This window comes from Balaenoptera physalus (genome assembly GCF_965194825.1).
Source record: "Balaenoptera physalus genome assembly, chromosome: 3".
NCBI classification, from domain to species: domain Eukaryota; kingdom Metazoa; phylum Chordata; class Mammalia; order Artiodactyla; family Balaenopteridae; genus Balaenoptera; species Balaenoptera physalus.
Window position 1 is genome coordinate 31,596,506 of NC_138890.1, and position 27,774 is coordinate 31,624,279.

Genomic DNA, 27,774 nt, shown 5'->3' on the forward strand with positions numbered 1-27,774 from the left:
TGTGTGCGTGTGTTCAGTGTGTATGTGTATATATATATAAAACATAAATATATATTTATGTATATATGTTTAGTATGCATACTGTGTATATATACTCCTACACACTGCATTTGAATAAGACCCACCAAGTGATTTTCAGAGCAGTGGCAATAATCTCCAATCCTACCACCATTTGGTGTTTTCCTATATTTTAATTTTTTGCTTATTTACTAGGTATAAAGTAATAGCTCATGTTTGCCTTAGTTTAATTACTAATAAATTTCAGAAACTTTTGATATACTTGTGATCCTCTGGAGACTCCTCTTATAGAGATTGCCTGTTCTTATTCTTTGCCATTTTTTTTAGAGTTGTATTCTTTTTGTTGACTTGTAGGAGTTCTTTGTGAATTCTAGATATTAATCCTCTGTCCTTCTCTCACTCTTGAGGCAGTCTTAGCAAAAGCCTGAAAATCTTTTCAGGGAACCGACTTCTGCTTTTTACTAATCTTTAATGTGTTACATGCATAGGTGTGATATCATCTTGCTCTAATGTTCTTTCTACAAGTAGGCAACCTCCTTTTTTGACCCTTACAATACTCTTGTAGAGGTTAAATTGCTGAGTGGTTTCTCCCTGGCAGTACAGCAGTGTTCAGGATGAATTCTACAATATTATCTTGCACATGTTAAGGAAAAGGGGCATCTTATGAAGACAAGAGTCAAAAGAGAAAAAGGAGAGAAGATCCCCGCATCTTCCCAACATCCCACGGAGAGGTGGAATAGGACCATGGACCCATAGCATGAGTCTATTTTTCAAGGGTCAGAACTGAAACCCTTTTTGAGCTCTTTTATAGAGAAAATTTATCAATGAAAAATCCTGTGGGTGCTAGGTATTCTGAATACAGATAATGGCTCTTTATAGGAGTTGTCTGTAATTATCTCTCTTCCAGTTGCAGCGGAAGGGCCACTAATCTCATGGCAAATTGAGTTCTATCTTCCTGATAGAAAAGAGAAATGTGAGACTGAATCCAGCTTGTTCCTTTTTTCAGGTAACCCAGAGCAAAATCCTGAACAAATATGTTCATTATACCACATTTTTCCCCTTCAAATTATATTTTGTCAGATATTAAGAGTACTATTCCATTTTAGTTTTCACACTCATATTTGCCTGGTCTGTAAGGTTCTTTTATTTTTAGCATTTTTGAAATTTTTTTGTGTTAAATATCTCTTTTTAAAAGAGAATTTTGTTAGATCATTTTTGTTATGTTTAAAAATACAGTCTGAGGTTGTCTGGTGTTTCTCTATTATAAATATTTTAATTATTTTTATAGTAGAACATTTCTGCTGTTCCATTTGATATATTTCATTTTCTGCACTTTTCTCCTTCACCTTTTCCTTTCTTACTTTCCTCTGTATAAACAAGTTTTGTTCTTCATATTTGAAACTATATGTTACACATGTGTACTCAAGTTTTTGCCTTTAATATAAGACCAAGGTTATGTCTATTCACTCATTAATTTCTTAAACTTATCAATATATATATCTCCTCCTGTATTGTCTGTATTTGCATTCTGGATTGCTCTGAATTGTTAAGAATACATTTATCTCTCTCTCTCTCTCCCTCTCTCTCTTTTTAAGAAAACCTAAGCATAACCAAGTTATTTGATTTCCCCTACCTCCTATATCACTTAAAAAATCCCCCTGGAATTGTTTTCTTCTTCTATGACATGATATTATATACAGAAAATGATAAAGACTTCACCAAAAAACTGTTTGAACTAATAAATTCAGTAAAGTTGCAGGGTACAAATCAATATGCAAAAATCTGTTGTGTTTCTATACACTAAAAACGAACTATCAGAAAGAGAAATTAGGAAAATAATCCCATTTACAATTGCATCAAAAAGAATAAAATACCTAGGAATAAATTTAACCAAGGAGGTGAAAGACCTGTACACTGAAATCTATAAGACACTGTTGAAAGAAATTGAAGAAGACACACATAAATGGAAAGATATTCCATGCTCATGGGCTGGAAGAATTGTTAAAATGTCCATACTATCCAAAGGAATCTACAGATTCAATGCAGCCCTACCAAAATTCCAATGGCATTTTTGGAATGAAAACAGAAATAGAACAAACAATCCTAAAATTTGTATGGAACCACAAAAGACCCCAAATAGCCAAAGCAACCTTGAAAAAGAAGAACAGAGCTAGAGACATACTACTTCCCAATTTCAAACTATACTACAAAGTTACAGTAATCAAAACAGTATGGTATGGGCATTAGAAAAGAAAAAAAACAGACACATGGATCAATGGAACAAAGTAGATATCCCAGAAATAAACCCAAGCATATTTGGTCAATTAATTTATGACAAAGGGGCTAAGAATAGACCATGGGGGAAGAAGAGTCTCTTCAATAAATGGTGTTGGGAAAACTGGACAGCCACAGGCAAAAGAAGGAAACTGGACCATTATCTTACACCATACACAAAAATTAACACAAAATGAATTAAAGGCTTGAATGTAAAACCTGATGCTATAAAATTCCTAGAACAAAACATAGGCAGTAAGCCCTTGACATGGGTCTTGGCAATGATTTTTAGAATTTGACACCAAAAGCAAAGGCAACAAAAGCAAAAATAAACAAGTGAGACTACATCAAACTAAAAAGCTTCTGCACAGCAAAGGAAACCATCAACAGAATAAAAAGGCAACCTACTAAATGGGAGAAAATATTTACAAATCATATATGTGATAAGGGGTTAATATACAAAATACATAAAGAACACATACAACTCAATTTCAAAACAAAATCCGATTAAAAAATGGGCAGAAGATCTAAATAGACAGTTTTGCAAAGAAGACATACAGATAGCCAACAGTTACATGAAAAGATGCTCAACATCACTAATCATTAGGGAAATGTAAATCAAAACCAAAATGAGATATCACCTCACATCTGTCAAAACAGCTATTATTAAAAAGACAAGAAATAACAATTGTTGGCAAGAATGTGAAGCAAAGAGAACCCTTGTGTATTGTTGGTGGGAATGTAAATTGGTGCAACCACCATGGGAAACAGTATGGAGGTTCCTCAAAGAATTAAAAATAGAACTACCATATGATCCAGCAGTTCCACTTCTGGGTATTTACTCGAAGAAAACAAAAACAGTAACTCAAAAAGATGTACGCACCCCCATGTTCATTGCAGCATATTCACAACAGCCAAGATGTGGAAGCAACCTATAAGTGCCCACTGAGGGGTGAATAGATAAAGAAAAGGTGATATACACAAACACACACACACAATGGAATGTTGCCATTTGTGACAACATGGATGGATGTACAGGGCATTATCCTAAGTGAAATAAGTCAGACAGAGAAAGACAAATACTGTGTGAATCTAAAAAAACAGAAAAACAAAATACAAAAAAAACCCCAAGCTCATAGATTTAGAGAACAGATTGCTGGTTGCCAGAGGAAGGGGTGGAGGGGGCCGGGGGAGGGTTTGAAAGGGGGTGTGCAAAATGGGTGAAGAGGGTCAAAAGGTACAAACCTCCAGCTGTGAAATAAATAACTCACGGGGATATAATGTGCAGCACGGTGACTATAGTTAATAACATTGTATTGCATATTTAAAAGCTGCCAAGAGAGTAGACCTTAAGAGTTCTTATCTCAAGGGGAAAAAACTTGTAACTATGTACAGTGACAGAGGTTGGCTAGATTTACTGTGGTGAACCTTTCACAATAGATACAAAAATTGAGTCATTGTGTTATACACCTGAAACTAATATAATGTTATATGTCAATTATATCTCAAAAATAAATAAACATATAAATGAATAAATGACAATGTTTGTAGGTGGCATGTTCTTTCTCTCTGGAATTTTTTTCTTTTCCCTTAAATTTCACTAAAATACTTAACTGTGACATTCTCTTATCCCTCCTGTACACCTTGCCCTGGTCTCTCCCAATTTGAGCCCCTTTAATATGACATTTTCATCTTTAATTTTAGAAATCTTAATTATTGCTTCAGATATTTCCTTTTTCCAGTTTTCTTTTATTCTCCCTCATTCTGTACTTTCTGTTGCCTACATATTGGTATTTTTATTTTCAACATTTTCATCCACTAAATGTCTTTTTCTATTTTCCATGTTTTTTTCAGCTTTCTTCAAAGTCCATCCATCTGATCTTCTCATAACTCTCTATGTCCTGCTATTTATCCTGACTACTGAGTTCTTTATGTCTATCATTTTTATTCCTGTTTTTCCACTTGGCTCTTTGTATGATTTCTTGTTCTTTCTTCATATTGTAAACACCTTCCTTTACCTTTTAGTAAATTTACCATGCTTATTTTAAGTTTTCTCTGTATGTTTCAATTATTCTGCCTCAGATGTGTTATGTTGTTCCTCTGTGATCTTTCTTTGCTAGTAGCTGGTTATTTTGCAAGTGTCAGGTTATTTTGCCTGTTAATTCGTGTCATGGGTACCTGATGATCTGTGTGAAATCGACAATAGAAAGGGCTGAAAGACAGGGCTGAAAAACCTCCAGGTGAATATAAGGAGTTAGAAAGAGAAAAGCTCTGGAGTACAGAACTCCAGGAACTATGGAAAGTCTGCTAAGCACTCCCATTTATTTCCAATCCACCAAGCAACTCTTCTGCTCATTGTTTCACCTTTAAACACTTAGGAAGCAGTGGCCCTAACAGGAGGTAGGGCCTCCTAATCTTCTATTGCTGGGTTTAGAGGAACAGAGATGTGAATACGTGAGCATGTCTGGCCACCCTGCCAGTTTTCATTCAGTAAGTCCCCTACATACAAATGAGTTCCATTCTGAGAGCGTGTTCGTAAGTCCAATTTGTTCATAAGTCCAACAGAGTTAGCCTAGGTACCCAACTAACACAATCAGCTATGTAATACTGTACTGTAATAGGTTTATAATACTTTTCACACAAATAATACATAAAAAAACCCAAAAAATAAACACTTTTAATCTTACAGTACAGGACCTTGAAAAGTACAGTAGTACAGTACAGCAGCTGGCATACAGGGGCTGGCATCAAGTGAACAGGCAAGAAGAGTTATTGACTGGAGGAGGGAGAGGAGGTGGGAGATGGTAGAGCTGAAGGATCATCAGTAATAGGAGACGGAGGGCAAGCTGCAATTTCACTCACACCTGATATTGAAGGAATGTCAATGTAATGTCTTTTACATAGCTTGAACTTAGCCTTGCTCTTGTCTGACACTGGAGGTCTAGAGTATTGCGTACGATTTCTGTTGTAAAAGAGCAGAAGCAAAGCTTAATAGGATCCTACAACCTGTATCCTCACGGCTGCCTCCTTTTCTCCTCTGATCTGTACTTTTCACCATTACCCACCCAAAATTCCCAAACGGCCAAGGCAGACCTCAGACTCCTTGGGGGTTCTGTGGTTTTTCACTTTTCATTCCTCAAATCCAAGCTTTTCTGCAGCTTCTGTAGTTTCCTTAGAGTTGACTTTGGGGGAGGAACCAATATCCCAGGCCAGTTTGTCATCTCAACAAGAACCCATTATTTAGTGTTCTAAGCTGCATTTTGCCTACAACTCAAGTCTATATCATTAACTAACTTCAGTCTGTTCCTATTAAATGTCCTTAATTCACTGTCTCATTTATTCTTCCAACAAATATTACTGAGCATTAAGACATGCTGGCACTCTGATAGGTTCCAGGGACATAAAATGAATTAAAGCATGATACAGACCTTGAAGCATTTAGCTAACCCAGTGTAAAAGGACTTTTTGGGAACACACAATAAAAATCCTTTGAAACTACCACATTAGTTATCTGAATTACAGTGGTGATTAGAATGTATTTTGTCCCAACCCACATAACTCAAAAAGATTAATTTTAATGAGCTATTATTTCATTTTCCAGGCTTTATTTCTCATTGCTTAATTCTTTTAAAATAGCATTTCATATTATTGAGGGGAGGTTTAGTTCATCTGCTGATTGCTATACCTTCTGGGATCCCTTCTGTTCCCTAAGGCTGTGGCAAAACCCAAATTTACTAATGAACTGCCAAAAAATTCATTTCACAAATTCCTACTCATGTGCCATTACTGTAAAGGCTTTGTAGTTATTACAGTGATGAGTTTACAGCCTGGAAAGTAGGACAACGCTGTTTCAACTAATTCATTGCCTACACTTTACACATTTTAAAGAGGAAAAAAGAGTGTGTGCGTGTGAGCGCGTGTGTGTGAGCAAGAGACAGAAAGAGACAGAGAAAGAGACACAGAGAATTGTATGTGTTTTCTCATTGGCACTGGACTACATTCTGCAACATGATGAAGGACTGATTAAACATTTATTTCATCCTTGCTCTTTGAACTCCCATCAGTCTATGGTAAACCCTGCCCCTTCCACCAGTCATTCATGTATTTGTTCATTCCTTGATTGTAAACTTAGCACCCACTCTGTGACAGGCACTCTGAAGGTTCTGAAGATATAGCTAATGTGGTACCTTTGTAATGTATCAACTTAGCTAGGCTGAATGACATTTCCCAGAATTCCCTTTCCTGTATATTTCAGAAGAGACATTTCTTATGGGAGATTTGGAGGGTAGAAGCCAAGCAAGAGCCATTTTGAATTTCACACACATTGTCAATGATCTGCTAGCTCACCTTGTTGATGTGAGTTAGCAACTGGACCTGTAATGCTCCACCTTGCCCTGGATCTTCCTCAAGCTTCTTTGACTCATGGGCCAGGAATATGTTTCCTACATCAAAATGGGCCCTGATGCGTGCAAGACATCCACACCACCATCGTCAGAGGCAACAAGAATTGACACGGGTTTCAGTCCATCCTTGTGGGGTTCCAGCTCATGTTTGTGGGTTCCAGCCTACTCCTGATCTCCCTCAGTTCACATCCATCTTCCATTCTTGCCTGCCTCCTTATGGACTTTGAACTTCAGCATGAGACATGAAGACAAAGCCTTACAGAGAATGCTTCACCAATTTCCACATGCATAAGGTCAAATCCCAGTAGCAAATCATTTAACATTATATGGATATATCTCCTATTGGTTCTGGTTCTCTGGTTGAACCCTGACTGATATAGCTAGAAATAATATAATTTCTGCCCTAATGGAGTTTAAAATATAGATAGGGAGGAATGTCTTTTCAAAATGTTATATCACAGTTAATTCATTACATTTATGAAAAATCCTGCGAACAATAATTCAGAGTGACAGGAGATCCTTTAAGCCGGGGTCATCTGGAGAGATTCTCAGAAGGATTTTGGAGCTGAGAATGTGTTCTATTCCACCCAGATGCCCTTGGATCCCATTTGATCTCTTTTGTAAATGCCCCCTGGTTTTAGTGTACCTTTGTTTCCAGAAATAGCAACTCTTATTTGGAGGACTGCTCTTGGGCTACTGAAGCCTGCTTTGTCCCCTTGAGGAGAATGAGATGTTTAGTCCATGAGACATGGTGCTCTCTAAAATTATTTGCTTCTATGATTCAAGAAAGGATCTCCCTAAACTGTCTTTTGTCTGGTGCCTTTTCTTGCTCAGTGACTCTTGTGGACAGAACTAAGACAGATGATGGTAAGTCATTTTTTCACTTAGAATTTAACATTCAGAAGCTATTAAACATATATTTAATGCTTTAATGAAGACCTAATTGATTTTAGGAGTGCTTATTCTACTCAATGTTCTGAAAAGTAATCTTATCTTACCTCTTTCAAGACTACACTGCCAACCAAAAAGAAATGGCTTTTCTTCTTTATCTGAGCAAGTGGTACTTAAATCGACACAGTTCTCAATCTAAGTGTTACCATAGCCTCTTCACTTCTCACCCCTCACATCACATTAGTTGCTGTCATTTAGAACATACTTCCTTTTCTTTCTCTCCAGCCTATTCCCTTTTTCACACCTTTCTTTCAATCCTCTTTACTACTAGCCTCGTTGAGAACCATATCATCTCTTTCTAGCTTGTCCCAGTAGTTTCTTAACTTTTCTCCCTCCAGCCTTGCCACCTTCAATTTATCTTCTACTCCTTCTCAGCAAGAACTTGCATGCCATCACGACAATATAAGCATCCAGCATCAATATATATCAATTTTAGTAAAACTCGCCTGAAAAATTTCATGTCCCTCTATATATCCACTATATAAAAACCTCAATTTCTTAGCATGAAGACTAGGATTTACTTTGGCTGCTGCTCAGCTGTCCAGCTCTCCCTTCACTTTCTCTTCTGTTCTTAGAAACCTGAGCCATTTACTGAACATTCTCTCTTTTTACCTCCTTGCCTTTGCATATGCTGATCTTACTACTCAGAATGTCCTGCCTTCCCTTATCAAACTTGTATTGTCTTGTTAGTTCACACATTACTATTTTTTTTTGAATTTTATTATTATTATTTTTTTATACAGCAGGTTCTTATTAGTCATCCATTTTATACATATTAGTGTATACATGTCAATCCCAATCTCCCAGTTCATCCCACCACCACCACCCACCCCCCGCCACTTTCCCCCCTTGGTGTCCACACGTTTGTTCTCTACATCTTAGTTCACATATTATTGTGTGAAGCCTCCTCTGATACCCTCGGGCACAGCAAGCTTTGGCTTTCTAGGCTTCTGCTATGCTCTATACCTTTAAAATAACACTCATGTCACAGAAGACACTTGTGTGTATATCCTTTTTCCAAACAGACTGTAAATCCTTGAGAGCAAGAAACTGTCTTTAATCTTTAAATTCACCAACAGCATATCAGAGATAATCTTTTTTTTTTTGGTGGGGGTCGAGGGGGAGGCAAGGAATAGAGACTTTATTCAGAAAGCCAGCAGAAAGACCGCAGACTGGTGTCCCAAAGAACCATCTTCCAGAGATGATTAAAATATATTTGATGAATGACCAAAACCGTTAATATATACTGCTCTTGAGGAACTCAAAGCACTCTGGAAACAACTTCTGCTCTACTACAGGGTATGTTAACAAATAGGAAATGATCTCTCTACTGTCCCCAGAGACTTAGCTCTGCCCCCGCCAAACTCGCATCACCCACTCAACAAAATAAATTCCCTTCAGTTACCCACACTTTCCTTTCTTTGAATGAAACTGAAGTTACTCACACTTTTACTTTGAGGATCTCACCTGCTCCCACACTAAACATCCCCCAAGCAGTTAATCATGTTAATCCTTTCAACCAAAGAAGAGTTCCGGAAAATACAATTTCCTCTATCTAATTATACTTGCTGTAATACCCTAGTGTCCCTTATAGAGAGATGCTCTGGACAACCGCCCAAGTAGCTGCCCGTGAAGCTGACCCCGGATCTGATAATGTCTCGAATGTTCAATAATAGGCTCCCATCAAAAATACCCTATGGTGTATTCAAGAACTTTGAGGAAATGGGCAAAACTTACACTATTTCTAGTGAGGCCTCTAGTATAACAAATCACACTGAGCAAATTTTTCACTTACATCTGACTCAGCAGCAATAACATTGACTAGGTAGTGGTTAATTGTAACATGGGTGAAGTTATATAGAGAACATGAATTTTCTTTGTCCCTAGGCCAGTGTTTCTTAAGTTTTATTTCAAGTCCTTTCATCTCTTTGGATACCTAGCCACTGTCACGGTCTTCTTATTGCAAAATCTTTTTGCAGAGTTTTCATATTGTAATAAATGTTACTTAGATGTCAACGTCACCTGTACAATGATTTTGCAGTAAGAATTTCAGATGTTAGCATCTTTCTTTTGAGTCTAGTAAGAGACCCATTATTATTAAAGAGTCACTTGAACTTACTGGTACATAAAAATGACACCAACTACCTGAAATCTTCCTTGGTGTAGAGATACAATTACTAAAAAAAAGAAAAAAAGCGCTAAAGCAATGTTGAGTGTCTTAAATTGCTTCATTTATTTTAGGTTGTGTCTACAAGGGCAAATATAATGGGGCACTGCACAGTTATTTAGAGAACTTGAGCATTATAGATTGGAAAAAATATGATTAATTATTATTATAGTTTCTCTTTTCCTCCAAAAATGAGTTGCTTTGAATGACCCATGTAATTGCATTATCCGTTTACTTCTTTGGTTTTTTAGATAAACAATTTCTTGAGGGTAAAACCCATTTCCACATTTCTTTTGTACAATATACATATCCAAGCTTGGGACTTTGCATTTTTAGAGGTTCTAGCTGACAAACACACCAAGTCTTATATTATTAGCAAAGACTGAATAGGCAATGCTCTAAGAAATCAAAATATTTCCAAACTGCCACTACTTATCTGAATGTCTCCATTTTAATGTTTTTTTGGGTACTAATTCTCTAAATAGAGAATAGTAGTAAATTTATGAATTGGGATCTTGGCTACAGGTCTAAAATGAACAATATTTACTTACTAGCTTAAGTGTCTGTGTTTTCAGAGCAACTGTCATTACGTAAAAATTCTGAATAAAAGTGGTCCTTCTAATAAGCACAGTTAAATAGCAAGCACATTAATTGTGTGTATGTTTCCTCTAAAGAAAAACTAAAATGAAATGAAGGAGTCTTCAGAACAAAGAAGCAAATAACAGATGTAAAAAGAAGGGTACCATGACTTCATTCTAATTAATGACTTTGACAATCATTACTTGCTGTCGAGGGGCATTAGTCAAGGTTCAGTCTTTAGCTAGGCATTCAGCACTCAATATCATACAGCCAAAGTGAAGAACTTCTCCATGTCAATTATCTATTACAAACAAACTATCAAGTCGCTCTGAAATAGTTAAACAAATCTATACATTGATATTTGGGTATCTTTTTATGCTACATTGAACTGACTTGAGGTTTATGCAGTGTTAACTTCTGTGCAGGTATTTCTGAGACCTTATAATTGAGAAACTCTCAAAGGAGACAAAGATTCTGATGTACTGCAGAAATGCTGGGTATTCCTATCAAAATAGTGAAAAAACAGAGAAGTGTATTTCCAGTGCCCCAAATTAAGGATGTTTTTAAATCTTCCATTTCATTAAACTGCATGGCTGGATAGGAGAGTCTTCCTAAAATATTGTGATTAACACAAAGGAAGCTTAACAGACAATGCTATTATAGGTGAAAGACTGCTAATTGCCATCGTCCCAATAACTTATTGATTTTAATCAAATCTTCCTAGAGCAGCATGCCAGTGGCAAATGGATAACTAGATAGAGGAAAAACACAATAGAAGGAGTAATATGGAAGAAATTATTCATGTTTGATTTGTATAAAATTGAACAAATATTCTTGATCAGCATTTATACAAATATAGATTCGTCGGGAAGGTGCTATCTAAATTGCTTCTCTCACAGTGTATTGAAAATTACCATAACTGTTAGCATTTTTAATTATTTTGATCTGCTGAAAATAGATTAAACTGAATGGGAAATTGGCTTATTAAGGCTTATATATTTGAGTTAACATGAAATGTTCTCAGCCACTGTGGCTTGAGAATCTTTTAGTCTAAAAGACATTCTCTGTCTCTAGCTGACAACAGGGGGAGGGGCGCTGGACTGCATTCTCAGAATGTAAAGTTGTGTTTTGAGGTGGGTGTAAGTAAAAACCTTCTTATTCCCATCACTTCATTAGCAGAATTTCACCACATCAGGTAATGGTAATACTTGATAAATGAACAACTGGTCTGTTTGAGAAACAGAACTGAGTTTTCACATGGAAAAAAAAAAAAAAAAACCCTGCTAGACTAAACTTAACACTTAAAAGAAAATGGACAACCCTTGAAATGCATCTTGCTTTACAGGAGTAGTTTCTCAGTGTGAGATTCAATATAGCGTGAAACATTGAAGAACTCACACTTGGGTCATTCACAGCTGATAGAAAAGGAATACAATGCTGAGTTGTAGCTGTCATCTCTAGGCAAGTCCCATGGAATTCCACTGTCTTTGGAGAATGTCTTATTCATCAAATTGGTAACACTGGACCCAAAGGCAAATTTCAAATATGAGCATGACAACACTTTTTTAAAAAGAGTATTTAAGTAGTTTCTCTTTTAAATCAAGTTCACAGCATAAAGATTTCAGTTACAAAATTATCTCCTTCAACATCTATTCTAGAACTAAGCATTCAATAGCTTAGTGAAGGACTTGTCAACTTGAACAATATTGACATTTGGGGTCTGGAGAATTCTCTGCTGTGGAGGCTGTTTTGTACATTGCAGGATGTTCGGCAGCATCCCCGGCCTCCATCCACTAGATGCCAGTGGTACTTTCTCCCCACCTTGGACAACCAAAAATGACTCCGGATACTGCCAAATGTCTCCTGGTAGGTAAAACTGCTCCTGATTGAGAACCACTGGATTAGTAGAAAGGGATGTTTTAGTTCTCTTGATAATGAGGCATCCCAAATTATTCTGTAGAAAATTTCCATTTCACTGTAAAAATGCATGAACAGAACAATGAATTTTGCATTATAGATCTGAAGTCTGAAAAGCTGCTGATTAAGTATACTGTATTCACAAAACACCTGCACCTAGGTCAACATTTTAAAATCATGAGATTAACTGACTATGAGAAACAGGTAATAGAAATTAATCACAATGGTAGTTTGAAAGGCAAGAAAGTGTCATGACCATAAGATGCTACCTTCTGTTTAAGGTTTTAGGGAAATACAGTATAGTCCAACAATAGCAAATAGTTTGGAAGCAGTTGCCAACTCCAGCTGATTGGTAGCGGCTGATGGGAGCCCTGCATTGAGAACGATTCTGATGATGCGTCCAGGCTCAGTGGGAAAGAGGGCTGTGATGGATTAACGAGGTCTGCCTTGGACAACGCGAAGGGGAATGATGGCACATATTTCACACACTGGCTCGTTCCTTTCTAGTCATTTTAACCAACTTGCTCTCCAGATTATTTTGAGTACCTGATGAGACTGTGGTATGCTGTTGTTTTTGTGTTGCATAAGTAAATACATAAAAGAAAAAAAACTGAATGAAATAAAGATTACTTTTAAGTATCGATGAAGCATCTCCTCTTCCTTACGCACTATTTCTGGCTGTGTGGACAGGCTATTGAACAATAATAAAAAGATAAGTCTTTTATATCAAAACGAATGGTGTAGTGGTCTGCTCTCCAGTGGGGGGGGGGGAAGCCATTCTCGTAATTTAAAAACAGTCACACAGACTATTGAGTTCCTAGGAACATATCGTTTCTTCTAAAATCTGTACAGTTCTTTTTTAGTATTCTTCTAGTATTTCTCTCACTTTCTGAGTTGCGAAGAATAAATATCAGGCCAATTTCCCTTTTTATCTAGATGGTGGTATGGATTTAGACTTTGGGAAGGCTTTTAAGGAGAGGACAAGGCCACTTTTCTACTTCTTTAGGGGAAACAATGGCTATACATTATGATAATTCTTGTGGAATGCATACAGGAAGTAGTCAGCCATGCAAAAGGACTTATCAATGATCCTTTGGGAGGTTCCCCTCCAAATAACACTGTGTATCATTATTATTTCTCCCATAAAATTAAATAAGGGATAACCAAATAGTTGTAAACAACTCCATTAGATTAATACTAGGTACGTAATAATCATAATAATTTACAAAATGATTTTCTACTTACAAACCATTCCTTTTCTTAACCTTCCCATTGCTATGGCTAGGACTAGCAGATGTTAGATTAGTAGCCAGTGTTCATAAAAGAGAAAAGTTTTAATCACTGTTCCTCAGTTGTTACACATATAATGAGAATCGAATTAATAAACTATTCTGAGATGAGGATTCTAGGCTCCCTGACCAACGGAATGACTCTAAGGTAACCCAACTTTGAAGGGCCCAATCAAATTTGTATCTTGGCACAAAAAAGAGCAAATAACATATGAATAAGTGAAACCACAGAAATTAAATCCTTAACTGCTAAGGGTCTGCTATAGATAGGGGTTGACATAAAACTTCGTTGATTTCTGTGTTTCAGGGTTGATTTAATTTCCCTGGTAAAAGTAAAACAAAATCTTAAACAGAGTAATGTGAACCCAAGCTTCCTGCCCCTAAGGCCAGGAAAACCTGATTCAGTGCAGAGATTAGGCTTTATGGGCTGGGTTTTTAGATTGTCAAAGGGCTATTAACTCAAAGCAGGTTAAAGCCTTGGGAATTGACTTGCATCTGGATCATAAAAGGGTGAATTATAGCCCCTTGCCTCCCCAAACAGAGGCAAGTTGGGCTTCTAAAGGTAAAGGCCAAAAAAGTTCACTGGGAAATGTGATTGGCCAGTTTAAAGTCAGTGGCTTATCAGTTCAAGGTGGAATGGTTGTAGAGGAGTTCAGCACAGAACAATCACTAACCCTCAAGTCCATCAGCTGTGTAGTTTCAAGTTGACTATGAAGCTGTTTCTGCCCACTCTGACCAATTCTTTGAGAAGCAGTTGTTTTACTTCCTCCTTGCCCTGTCCTTATCACTTGCTATTTTACACCCTTAAGGCTCAGGGTCATGTAAAGATCAAGTTTGACTGCATAAGTTCAAGAAGCTTGGGAAATATCCTTTATCATCCTCATGTTAATTTGATATCTGCAGCAGCTTCAAAAGAAAGTATATACTTTACAGAGAAAGAAAAAAATGTACTTTACACTTAGTGGGAAAAACATTAGTAACAGAGAATGATTTCTTTCTTTTGGAGTATGCTGGCAAGTTGTTTGGGTATCCAGAAAACACAGAAAGGGTTAAAACCCAGTAGAAAAAGACAGAGCAGGCTCAAGAGAACCACATGGGTTCCTTGGGCAAACATCATGTGGTGCACAACGGGCTTCGCTGCAATTTAGTGCCAAAAATTAATCTGAAATAAAGTCAAGGACAGAGCCACTGAGGGATTTTTTAGAGTATATTTAGATGCACACTGCAGTTGAACTAATGTTGGGTAAATGAGGGAGTAAAACAAATTACACAATTCGTTATCAGCTCGAAAGCTTTGGAGAGAGAAGACTCCCATTTGAAAGAAAACTTTGGGGCTTTTCCTTCCACAGGAAACATGTTTCATGTCATCCAGACACTAAGTAGATTTCTTTCACAAAAACTGTTACATTATCTGGGTAAACATGTCAGTCAAAGACTACAACTAGCAATTTTCAGCAATGATGCTAGATTTAGCATCTAGAGAGCAAGATTCCAGTGGGAAATAGTGTTTTTATTTACCTCTTTGTTACTAGAACAATTTAAAAATTTTTTCATATAAAGAGCTTTGAAAAGAGAGTATTTATGTTATAACCAAAACAAGTCTTTAAAACTTTGAGGTCTTTTTACTGGATTGCTTTCTTTTTCAATTTAAGAAATGATTTCTCCAAAACACTATTTACAAAATTTTTGAGGGTATCTCAGAACAAACACTTTTTCTTATAATGAAGCTTTAGGAGAGTGATGACATGGTATCTTATTCTGCTTTCATGTTAGAGGTTTAATCATTACTTATTAATTTTCCTATTTTCATGAGATTTTCTCAAACTTAATATTCTATTAAGGTAGCATCTGTTAGAGGAATTATCTTGGTTTTTTAAAGCAAATTCTAGCTGATTACCATGAATCTACATAATTAGAATTAGGTCTAATTATGTAGTGTAAATACATGTAATATATTTATAACATATAATGACATAATTATGATTCACAATAATGTTGAAAAACTCCTCCTTAAAATTAGTAAGAAAAATATGCTGCTCAACCCCTCCAAAATTTATTAGCAATTTTACAATGTATATTTTTCTGTAGCTTCTAGAATAGAACTTGGTAAGAAAATATAATTAAAAATAAATATATTTTTAAGTTATTACCCTAAAAGAACACCACCAAACATTCATTAGATTTCAAAACTATAAACATATTGCAACCTCTTTAAGAAGAGCACATCTTAACAATAACCACACATTTCCAATGCATCCTGAACCAAATTCTGAACATTTAGAATGTCTAGCAAGAGTTAATACAATATAGTCCTAATGTGTCTTACAAGTCACTGATCAAAATGATAGAAAATGTAACAAATTATGGTGAATTTGTATCTATATACTAACCAGAAACAGGATGATAAAAGCTGGGGGGTACACCTATGCACTTAATACACTATATTAAGTACAACATACATTTCAAAATGTTGGACACAACTCTTCATTTAACTTGTAAAGGTGAATGATATATTTGATACATTATAAGAAGATCAGCAATTTTTTTCTTTTCTGTAAAGAATCAGATAGCGAATATTTTAAGTTAAGAGGGCTAGATGGGCTCTATTACAGGTATTCAACTCTGCTGCTGGAGCTCTAGAGAAGCCATATACTAAAAGGAATGAACGTGGCTCTGTTCCAATAGAACTTTACTTACAAAAACAGGCAGCTGCTGGATTTGGCCTGGGAGGGGAGTGTAGTATATACCTAGCCCAGCGGCGTACTTAGGGGCTGAAAGAATGGATTCTGGAGTTTGTCCTCTCTGTTTGTATCTTGCTTTCACCGTGTAGTAACTTTGTGACCTCAGTTAACTTACTTTAGTTTTCTTGTTTGTAAAATGGCAGGAATAACTATTTCCTATCTCACAAGGTTGTTGTGAGGATAAAAATGAAATAATTTATGCAAAGCACTTACTATAATAGAGTATGTCTTCTTTGTAGGAGGAATAAATTGGTGTTTACAGATATATAGCATGTATATGTAAGATATTTGGTATTCAACATTAGTTTTCAAATTTTGATAGCATAATTTTGCACATGTTGATGTTTCAGAAGCATTGGTTTAGTTGTTGAAGCAAATTATCCATACTGATAAATTATTTTTCCAAAATGGAAAAGAACATTATGTCCTAATGAGTCTGATCTTATACATAAGGCATAAACTATAAAAATATACTAAATAAATTATGTATACTTAGATGTATACTTTATATATACATACCATATACCACATAAAGAAAGCATATGATTATGTATTCATGCATATTCAATCAACAAATAATTGTTCAATGACTAATATGCATACTCATTATGCTAGGCAATGGTTAACCTCTGCTTTCTTGCTTTTTTTTTTTTATGTGGTGAGAGATGCAAACAGCAAACAATTAAAATTCAGTGTAATAAACTATTCTAATACGGTACACGTTATATTTTTTAATAAGATTTTACGGGAAATTCTATAAAATTCTTCTTGGCAAATCATGGAGCATTTCTTAAAAGATTTTCATGAATATATATATGTCTCACCACTAAAAATGCAAGCCTTTTAAGGACAGAGCCTGTGTTGACATATATGGTATTTCCTAGCATGCTTCCTGTATTTTTATCACACCCTATTTGTCAAATAAACATTTTTGAATAAATTAATCTTGTTACTAAGTAGGTAAGGTAGTAACAATGAATACACCTAGCTTTTCTTAAGTTCATAAAATCAATAGTTCAGGCAGTTATGAGGGTGAGCACCTTATAAATTAAAAATGCAAATTTTATCTGTTACCTATCCTTTTAAAAAGCTGTGATGAATTACTATATAATGTTGGGGGAAAAAATGAGCTAATAAATAATTGATAAGTAGTCCACACAATGATCAACCAACTAAAGAGTAGAGAGTGTATCAACAGTAGAGTGGTACTAGCTTGAGGTCAAGAGCTCCAACTTCGAAGACCAACTGTCAAAAAATGACTTGGCTAAGCTTTGGCAAATCAATTGTCCCTACATCTTGGTTTTGTCATCTATAAAATAAGGGAGCTTTATGGATTCTCAAAATAGTGGGACCTATCAGCCATCAGAATCCCCAGCTTCCTCCCTGAGATCCTGATATGTCTGTCTGTGGGTTAAGTGTGGGGAAGAGATAGAAGGCATGATGTTGGGTCCAGGCGTTCATAGTGACCCTCTTGATGGGTCACTGTTACTGATGGCAAGTATGCCTTAGGGACCAGAAAGGTGAGAAACAGAGAACTAGATCATCCCTCAGATCCCTTTCAGCTGTGAAGTGGAGGAAATTCCAGGGTCTTTTCCCAGCCCATATTTCCTCTGGACCTTTTTCTCCTCATCTTGCTCTTTTAGCCCTGAGTCTGGAGTCCTGTTGTGTATCCACATCTATTCCAGTAGGTTCAGTCTTGCCTTTAGCTGTTTTAGGCAGATTTTATGACCTATAAGCACTTGTGATCCTTTAACTCCTTATCAAACTTCCCTTTCCCTTTATCCCACTCTCTGATGTTTCTGCTTGGGGACTCACACTTATCTGAGAAGCCATTTCCACCTAAAGTGTCACATTAAAGTTTAGCATAAAGTGTTGGCCAGCTCAGATGATCCCCCTGCATTTCCACAGCAGCCTTCACATTATAAAAATGAGCACAAACTATTATGTATAAAATAAGCTACAAGGATATACTGTACAACAGTGGGAATTATCACCAATATTTTATAATTACTATAAATGGAGTATAGCCTTTAAGAATTGTGAATCACTATGTAGTACTCCTGTAACTTATATAATATTGTATGCCAACTATACTTCAATAAAATAAATGAGTAATAAATAAATGAGGAATTTATATACTTACTGTTGGGGAAGGAAGTTGGAAAGATATTTTAAGGAAGTGGGATCATTTATCTATTCAATGTTTAAACTCTGAAATTCCTCTAGTAGAAAATTTTTTAGTTTGGGAGGCTGGTCTCCTCATCTAATGCGGATGCTGTTTGTACACTTGTTGAAGTATCCTTAGACCTTGCCATTCAGCTTATGTCCTGGTGACCAGCAGCAGTGACACTGTTGGAAATGCAGAATCTTGGGCCCCATCCTAGTCCTACTAAACCAGAATATGCATTTTAACACGAGCCCCTGCTGATGATACTTAGGAACATTAACATTTAAGAAGTAGTGTGTCACATAGATGAAAGCCTTAGTAATCATGTCTTTCTAAAGAAGAGGATGGGGTAGATAACATCAAATCACATTAGCTGAATTTCATAGATGGATACACAGTCACTTCAGTCAATGCTATGTCCCCTGGGCTTTGGGAGCATTCTTTACCACCCATATACCACTGGGTCAACGGAATATACCAAACCAAACCAAACCAAACAAACAAACAAACAAAACCAACCACACAGTTTGTAACCTGTACCTGGCTGCTTATACAGTAAACCTACTTTCAGTACTTGCCTATTTACCTACATACCCATGTTTCCTAGGGAGGTTTAAGCCACTCTAGGTAGTTTTTATCCATTTTCCTTTCTTCTCATCCCCAACTTCCCGACACCCTAGTACCTAGTACTAATATGGTACAGACAGATCACATACTTGATGCTAAAGAAAAGTTTGCTAAAGAATCAATAAAGACAAGTCTACTATAAAAGATATTTTACTCACAGGAAATAGGGTAAGGCAAAGACACACACTTCACTGATATGGAGCAGGGGATGGCAAACTACAGCTGTCCACCTGCTTTTGTAAATAATGTTTTATTGGCGCACAATCATACTTACATGCTTACATATTATTTAGGTATGGCTGCTTTTGCATTACAATGGTACACTTGAGTAGTTGTGACAGAAACTTGATGATGGCCCATAATGACTAAAATATGTACTATCTGGCCATTTACAGAAAGTATACCCAACCCTGTCACAAAAAGCTTGGGCTTGGGTCCTTAAAGCCCTCCACGCTCGCTTATACATGGTACCACTGCTGACCTCCATGGGCTGGTTAACTCAGAAAGAATAGCCTAAATTGCACAAGGCCAGGAATTACTTGAGGAATGAAAAGGCCTTTCAGGAGAAGCAAAAGAAACCAGCAGTGGGTCTCCTTCCTGGTCTTTCAAGCCCTGACTCCCTTTCATAGAACGTTTAATACAATTTTGAGTAGGACCAAAGTTTAACTTATACTTTGATGATCAAAACACACTTTGCTCCGCCTTCTCGTTTAAACTATGTGTAATTGAGTAAATCTGGAAAAGCATTCACGCAACTTGTTCTGGTAACCTTAAAATCCCCCCATCTCCTCACTGTTCTGCCTTCCTGTGTGTGCCCACATATCTTCTGAAGCCCCAGAGGGAAGGAAAAACCCTCTGTGGGACTTCTCCCTCAAGCTCTGCTTAAATTAGCCTCTGTACTCTTAACAGTCATTCAAAATGCCTTGTACCATCTCACAAGGCAAAACCTCCTAATATTTCACTGACATTTGAGACCTTTGTCCCCTTCAACATAATTGAAATTTATTTTACATTTTCTTAGCTTTGTACACACTGCCCAATGATCACTCATGTATCACTCAGGGTTTGATCAGAAGAGTGGATATATAATATCCAATATTTAATAAAATGTGTTCGTGACACTTCACCTCATATTTTAGTACTTAAGTTATCATCATCTTCATCATTATTATTACTATTTGTTTGCTTTGAATACACTGCTACTTCAGCCTGAGGAGTCCCCAAATGCACTTCCCCAGACTTTCCTCTTTCGTTAAAGGAGACATTTGCATTTGTCAACTGGATGGAGACAGTAGGATAAGTTAGAGCCAAGCTCACTCCTCTACATCAACTCACTGCCTCTTCTTTCTTTCTTTCTTTCTTTCTTTATTTTTGGCTGCATTCGGTCTTCGTTGCTCCGCGCAGGCTTTCTCTAGTTGCGGCAATCAGGGGCCACTCTTTGTTACAGTGTGCAGCCTTCTCATTGCAGTGGCTTCTCTTGTTGCAGAGCATGGGCTCTAGTCATGTGGGCTTCAGTAGTTGTAGCACACAGGCTCAGCAGTTGTGGCTCGCGGGCTCAGTAGTTGTGGCTCGTGGGCTCTAGAGCGAAGTAGTTGTGGTGCACAAGCTTAGTTGCTCCGTGGCATGTGGGATCTTCCCGGACCAGGGATCGAACCCGTGTCCCCTGCACTGGCAGGCGGATTCTTAACCACTACGCCACCAGGGAAGTCCAACTCACTGCCTCTTATCTCTGCCTTTCTTCTCTGAGAGCTAGGATGAGGATCATGGTCCTGGTACCACAGTAAGTTTCCAACCCTAGGAGGATACATCACTAGTATAACTGGCTCAGAGCCAGCTTTTGGACCTTGTTGCTTCAACCTGCCCAGATTTGAAATGTCCTGAGAAAGGACATTCTAAATATAAACTCTTAGGCTTTATGAATCATGTGCCTTTCTGTGTCAAGGCTGTGCTAAAGAGAGAAAGAGCATTACATGGATTCCAATTAATGTTGCCAATGTTTACGTAACTCTTTGTGAGTCATTTTAATTATTTTAAATGTATATGAACAGATCAAATTTAAAGATGTCAGTGGATCTGAACTCAGTTACTTCCTATTGCCTACTGGCCTGAGCCAATTTGGTTATTCACCATTGTTAGACTGACATGTGAGCTACAGACCTCCTTCTTATACACTCAATAATAGGCCACAGTGAAAAAAAGTGTCAGGGCAAATTTAGCCCAACAGGCATTTAGTAGCATGCAGGCACAGGGAAATCATATATCCGAATGCCAGGTCTCCATCCTTCTAGGTGCTCCAAGACTGCCTTGCATAAACTGTATCATTAAGGCAGGTGCTTTTAGAAGGATGTGGCTAACCACAGAGTTAGAAGACCTAACTAATCAGTAGCCTAGTAACCTGAGAACACAGACTCCTGTTTTCTCTCAATTCTTAATTTCCTGCAAGAGCAGGAAGACTTCTACTATATTTTATCAATGCACTTGTCTTGAACATCACAGATTTCCCAATGACATCTTCTTACTAACATTTCTTTTGTTATTTAACAAAACTCCAGGGTTGTTCGCAGATAAAGATAGCTGTTCCTGTAACAGCTGCCTCTGGAAAGTAGCCTTTCATGTGGAATGTGCACACCTGATTAGGGGAACTAACCACTCCCGGGTCCTATAGTCAAAGGAACAGAAACATACGTATCACACCGTCTGTGCTGAATTTTTTTTCAGTGTTAGGTACAGTCTAGATAACATTTCCAGTGTTCTCACCTCCACTGATTTGACATCCATTCATTTGTTCATTCAAACAAGCATGCATTACACTCAAGCCCTGTACAACACACTGGGGTTATAGAGATGAATGACAGAGCCTTGCCCTTTAAATGTCCTATAGTAGGGCTTCACTACTCAAACAGTAGTCCATAGACCAGCAGCATCAGCACCATCTGAGATCTTGTTAGAAATGCAGACTCTCAGGTCCTAGCCCAAATCTTCTGAAATCAGAGTTATATCTTAATTAGATGCCCCCTATGCATGACAATGTTTCAGATGCATGGTCTCGCATGGAGAGGTCCTCAGATATTAGAGTGCATCCAAGTCACCTGCTGTGTGTGTGTGTGTGGGGGTGCTTGTTAAAGACTGCATATTTCCAAGCCTCCTTTCTTTAGAGTGGGATAGGGCCCACTAATCTGCCGTTTAACGAGAGTAGGCAGTCGTTTTTGCAGGGGTCCTGAGAAGTCTTCGAAAAATACCAGATAGTTGGAGGGTAATAAGAGCAATTTGGAGGCAAGAGGTGATGGGGGAGGGTAGAGGAGTCAATATTGAAATGAGAGTATCTCAAGTTTAAAACTACTGTGCTTTGGTGTTGCCGGCACTGAATACTTTCTTTTTTGGGTCTGAATGGAACAGACAGCTATCCTAATTGCTGCTCCAGCTCAGAAGGGTCAGAGACTTGAATATCTAGTGCTGCAAGAGGTCTTTTTCATACCTAATGCATACCAAATAATATAGGCCATTTCCGTGTCTAATAAAATGGATTTTTGACAGAAACAAGGAGGTCTAAACATTAGTCATTTCTGAGTGCTAATCACAAAGTAGTAAGACACTTGTTCATTATTATTAAGCATCTCATTCACTTAGCATTTTTCTAAAGTAAACTGCTTTGCATTCGTGTGAAGGGAGGGTGAGAGAGTGTGTCTGCTCTAACAGGGTCCATGAGTTCATCCTCTCAAGCCTAACAAATGAATTGCATCCCTATTTTTTTTTTTAACAGATAAACCAAAGAGAAACGTTAATGACATGCCCAAGAGCAGCTTTATGTAACCAGGGTTGAGCTACTGCCTTCCAATTCTATCTCTAGTCTTAGTTTTTGGAACCAAGTTAACAAGGAAAAGGTTTTCAGGTAACCTAGATTGCTGCTTTTATAAGTGCTTATTATAGCTGTAGTGAAATAAAAAGAAGTGCCGAGTGGGAGGAACACATTATCACCCATAAAAATGAGTAAGAAAGGAATCATTTTAGGCCTGCTCGCTGGATAGGAAGTGAAAAGCCCCATCAGAAGTGCAGGTCTAAAAATCTGCTGATTTGCAGGCCATCACAGAGGTAGAGAGAGGGAGTTCTCCCTGGAAGACAAGATCTGGTTTGAGGTGGCTGCCTGGGTGACTCTGCATCTTTAGTAGTGTTGAAAAGGATTTTGGCTCAGCAGTTCCTTTTCAAAGGATTTATCCTGCAGAAATACACAGACAAGAGTGCAAAGTTGCATCTAGAGGGGTGTTTATCACAGTTTTACTTGCACTGGTAAATAACTGGAAACCACACAAATATAGATTGATAAAAGTTCGGGGTGGAATACTATACAGCCATTAAAAAGAAAAATCTAGATTGTTTTTATGAAAGTATGCCTAATTAACTAAGCAAAAAAGCAAGCTGCAGAACCATAATATATAAAAATTTAGTATGTGAACAAGAAATAAAACCTCAAAGAATATACAACAAAACATCCATAAGAGCTATCTCTGAGTTAGGTAGAATCATGGGCAATTTTCATACTGAAAATTGTATACTTTTGTATTAACTTAGTTAACAATTATGTATTATTTTGAACACCAGAAAACAAAAAAGATGTTGTAAAGTATCCTGAGAGATTATAGTCCTATCCTATTTATTCCAATCCCTCTTTTTTTTTTTTTTTTTTTTAAACAGATGAGCAATCTGGGCTCATCTGTAAAAAAGATGACTGGCCTGAATTCCACAAGCAAGTTAATTGTTCAGAAAGCCACATACATTGCCGAAACCTGCTGGAAACTTCAAAAGAGCAAAAACCTGCCTGGCTGGTTTCTGAATCTTTCCTGGCAAGGACTTTCAGAGTCTCCTGTGTTGTGATGGGGAGCAGGAGGAAGCAGGGAGATCAATACCAACAGAAGAGAAAGCTTAGCCAGAGATCTAGAAGGGAGAAACTCTGCTGTGCTTGTTTTCTCTCAAATTAATAATCTGGCAGCTAATTTTTGAACTAACTATAATTCGTGTGTGGCACCTTCTGTCAAAGCTGTCGACGCAGAGCTGCTTGCATTTCACACTGGCTTGCGAGCTGGAAGGGCGGGCGCTGTGCCAGGGGCTCACCCCACTAACCCAGGCTGCCATCAACTTGTGCTCTTTGGCTGAAGCCATCGCGTGATTCCCTGAGCAGATGCAGGTACCTATTTATAAATGTGATTTCTATTGAAGGAGACAAGGGACCCCCACCCCACCTCCACCCCTACACCTCACCTCTTCTCTAGTAGATACAACCAAAGTTCCAAATCTCAGAGAAGAGTTCATTAAGAATGAGGTTAAGGTATCTAGAAGCCAGGGTATTTAGTCATTCTGTACTATCAGCTAGTTATGGGATTTTTGGATAAAGGATTGGAGGTATTCGCGTAGCTTCCTCGCTTATCAAATGTCAGTAAAAATACTTACTTGACCTGCCCTGTAAACACTAAATGAAATATTAGGTTTTCAGGTAGAGCTTCCACGTTTGGGTATTGAGATATTTTGTGAATTAAACTGAAAATTCCAACACTTCAACCTCAACGGCCTTTTCATAGGACACTATTCATACAACTTGAGTATCAGCTTGACCAATAGTCTTTCTGTCTTCTCTGCCAGTAGAACCCTGTTATTTTGCTGTATGCTCTGAGTAGGGGGCATGTCTTCAAGGGAGGGAGTCCTGGCCCTAGAGGATAATAGGGAATTGGTCTGATCTAATCATGTGACCTCCCCATCTTGCTAACAATTCCTTTAAACATGAAATACCATCTCTTCCAGCTGACTGATGGGAATCTTCTCAAGGCTTCTAGGAAGTGTTTTCCCTCATCTTATAAAGAGATCTTTAAGATGAAAATTCACTCCTTCTGCAACCAGCCACTGTCAACTACAAACGGTGTCTGAGAGCAAAGAAATCTTGCAGGAACCAGAAAAGAACGGGAAGAAGGCAATGAGGAGCCGTGGTAATGACACCACTGTCCCTGGGATGTGGAATCCTACAACTATGACAAAGTTCTCTGATCTTCTTCGGAGACCATATAGCTGGCCAGGTCACAAGCCATGGTTTGTGATAAAAGCCACTTCTATCCCCTTTTGCTTTTTTGCATTATTGCACACAATAAAGTCCAATATTTCCTGGCTTAGAGCTCCTAGGCGTTTCACATTTCCATAACCAAGATTAAGGAGCAACTAGAAATCTGATCATCAAAACATGTGCGGCACCTAAAAGGTAGCTGTATTTCTTCAAATACATTCCGTTGCGTACATATCCTGTAAAAGGTTAGTCAATTTTAAACTAACATTTAAAAGAGGGACATCGGAAAGGATAGGTGTAAAAAAGTTAATCGGGTCACTCTTTTTTTTCTGTATTTTTGTTATTGTTGTTGATTTTATTGATTTTTTATTGTAGAAATTCTCAGAATTTTGAAGATGTCAACACACATTGTACATCTCCAATAGGAAGATGCAATTTTAATGCTTTGTAATTATTCTGAAATTACTATATCTTGAGCATTTTATAGGTGTAGTGCTCATCAGAAAAACAAAATAAAACCACAAAATAAGGAAAAAAAACTCTACAGATTTGGGAACCACTATTTCCTTGATGTACAGATGACGTTAATTTACCCTGCTCAGACATATTTTTGACCAAACGTGGCTAGCAGACTTCTGCTTCATTCTGTCTAAGGTGTCCCTGTGGTGTTTTTGTCTTGGCCACAAAAGGAATAATTTCCTTCTGAAAATTGAAATAGGACAAAATCATGACCATCATAATCACCATCATCTTCAAAATAAATCCTATTCATTTATTCAATAAATATTTATTGAGTACCTACCACATGTCTGACACTATTGTAGGCATATGGAATAGAACACCAGCCCTGTTCTCATGGGGCATACAATCTTATTGGAGTGTACCAGCGCTGGGAGATATTTCTCCATCAATCTGTGGCATTCCTACACGCCACAGTATGCTCTGGGCCTATCTTTTCAGGGATGCCTATACAAGCAGGTAGCTCTGCAACAAAGGAGAACAAGATCCCCTAGGGAACATATGTATATACATCCTTGGATAAGCCAAGTCAAAAGACTGATTTTTCTCCTGAAAGACTTAGAGGCATAAGACATCTCTCCTTGAAGACACTTACATTCCACGATAATAAAAATGATATCTCTATTTGGAGAGAGAATGGGCAGATTTGCAAACAATCCTTACATGAGATTAGAGTCTCCTAAATTAGATCAGAGTCTCCCCTCCTGTAATGTACCCCATGGCACGTACAGGTACCACCCGGCCCTCATTGAATCGCTCTGAGGGATTGCGTCTCAGGGAACTGCTTCTATAATGTCGCTCTGATCGCTGCTTTTGTTGCAAATAATAAACTGTCTTTGTCTCTGATCCCGGGATCTCCTAGTTTCTTGGACTCTTCACGCTTCCTGATTTAACACACATAAGAAACAAGTTAGAACGTTTTCGACTGAATGGCCAGAAAATATCTGGCCAAGTTGTAATACTTCATAGCATCCGTTTTTTTAAGCTTAAGTATGAGAGGGACAATGTGAGTGTCCTTCTTTAGCCATCACGTGGTGGTAGTGTTGTAATGTGATGCCACTAGAATGACAGCTCCAAGAGGGTGGGGATTTTTGTCTGTTTCACATTCATTGCTGTATCCTCAGTGCCTAGAGCAGTGCCTTGTACACAGAGGTATATGAATAAATGAATGATGGGTACAGATAGCCTTTTTCTGCCTTCCCTCAATTCACAGACCACCACCATAGGAACAAAGAAAAAGAATAAATATTTCTGATGGATGATGATGATGGATTTGAGGAGAAAAACTGCCTTACTGCCTTTGAGTGAGAAAAAAAAAAGTATTATTAATACCTGGGTTATGAGTCTATATTAAAAAATAATTTCCTCTGGATGCTTGGTTTCATTTGGACCCGTCATACCAAATACAGTAAATGAATTATGCTAAAAAACTAAGTTCCAAACCAAATAAATGTACATATACCTGCAGGCATTCCAATTGGATTTTTTTTTAACTCAAAAAGTAATTACGCCATTAACTATTACCGGACGTAGTGAGCTGTGAAGAGATAGTGGAATTCATGTCTACTATTACTGAGTCATTTTTTTCTTGCTAAGAACTAGTATGTCAGAAAAGTAGCCAAGAATAAAGAAAAATTAGGAATACTGAGATTAATAACTATTACGGTCATAGAGTAGAAATAGGGAAATAGATATATTGATAATAAGTAAAAATCTGCATCAATGTCACTTTGTGCTCAGATTCTAAAAATTACCCTAACATATATTAATACACTTATGGATTGCATTTTGTTTGAACATGTTAAATATGTGCTGGCTACTAACAGGATTGATGCAACATGAGATTTAAAGGAAATAATAACTTTTTTACTGAACTTGGAGGTGCTGATACTATGATTATTTTTTAAGACTTCAGGCCATGGCAAAATATGTAAAAAAAAATGTACTAATTTGCCTGGGATAAAACAATTCCATTCATGTCATTTTTCATATTTCTGTAAGATTCTCTCTTCTGGGGTTTTAAGAGTAGGAACAAGATTCTTGGATTATTTCAAGCAGCTAGGGGTAACAACAAAAACA

At 37.4% G+C, this 27,774-nt stretch overlaps 1 protein-coding gene and 1 long non-coding RNA gene across 3 annotated transcripts in view; one reads left to right on the forward strand and one right to left on the reverse strand.

Annotated features, from left to right (window-relative positions):
* LOC309658283 lies at positions 1–26,557 on the forward strand. The gene is made up of 2 exons (XR_014262174.1): positions 1–24,312; positions 24,924–26,557. It is a non-coding gene; the product is annotated as an uncharacterized lncRNA (long non-coding RNA).
* LOC309658213 (teneurin-2-like) overlaps positions 1–27,774 on the reverse strand; it is a 1,589,229-nt gene that overhangs the window by 581,398 nt on the left and 980,057 nt on the right. The gene's annotated exons all lie outside the window — the stretch shown is intronic.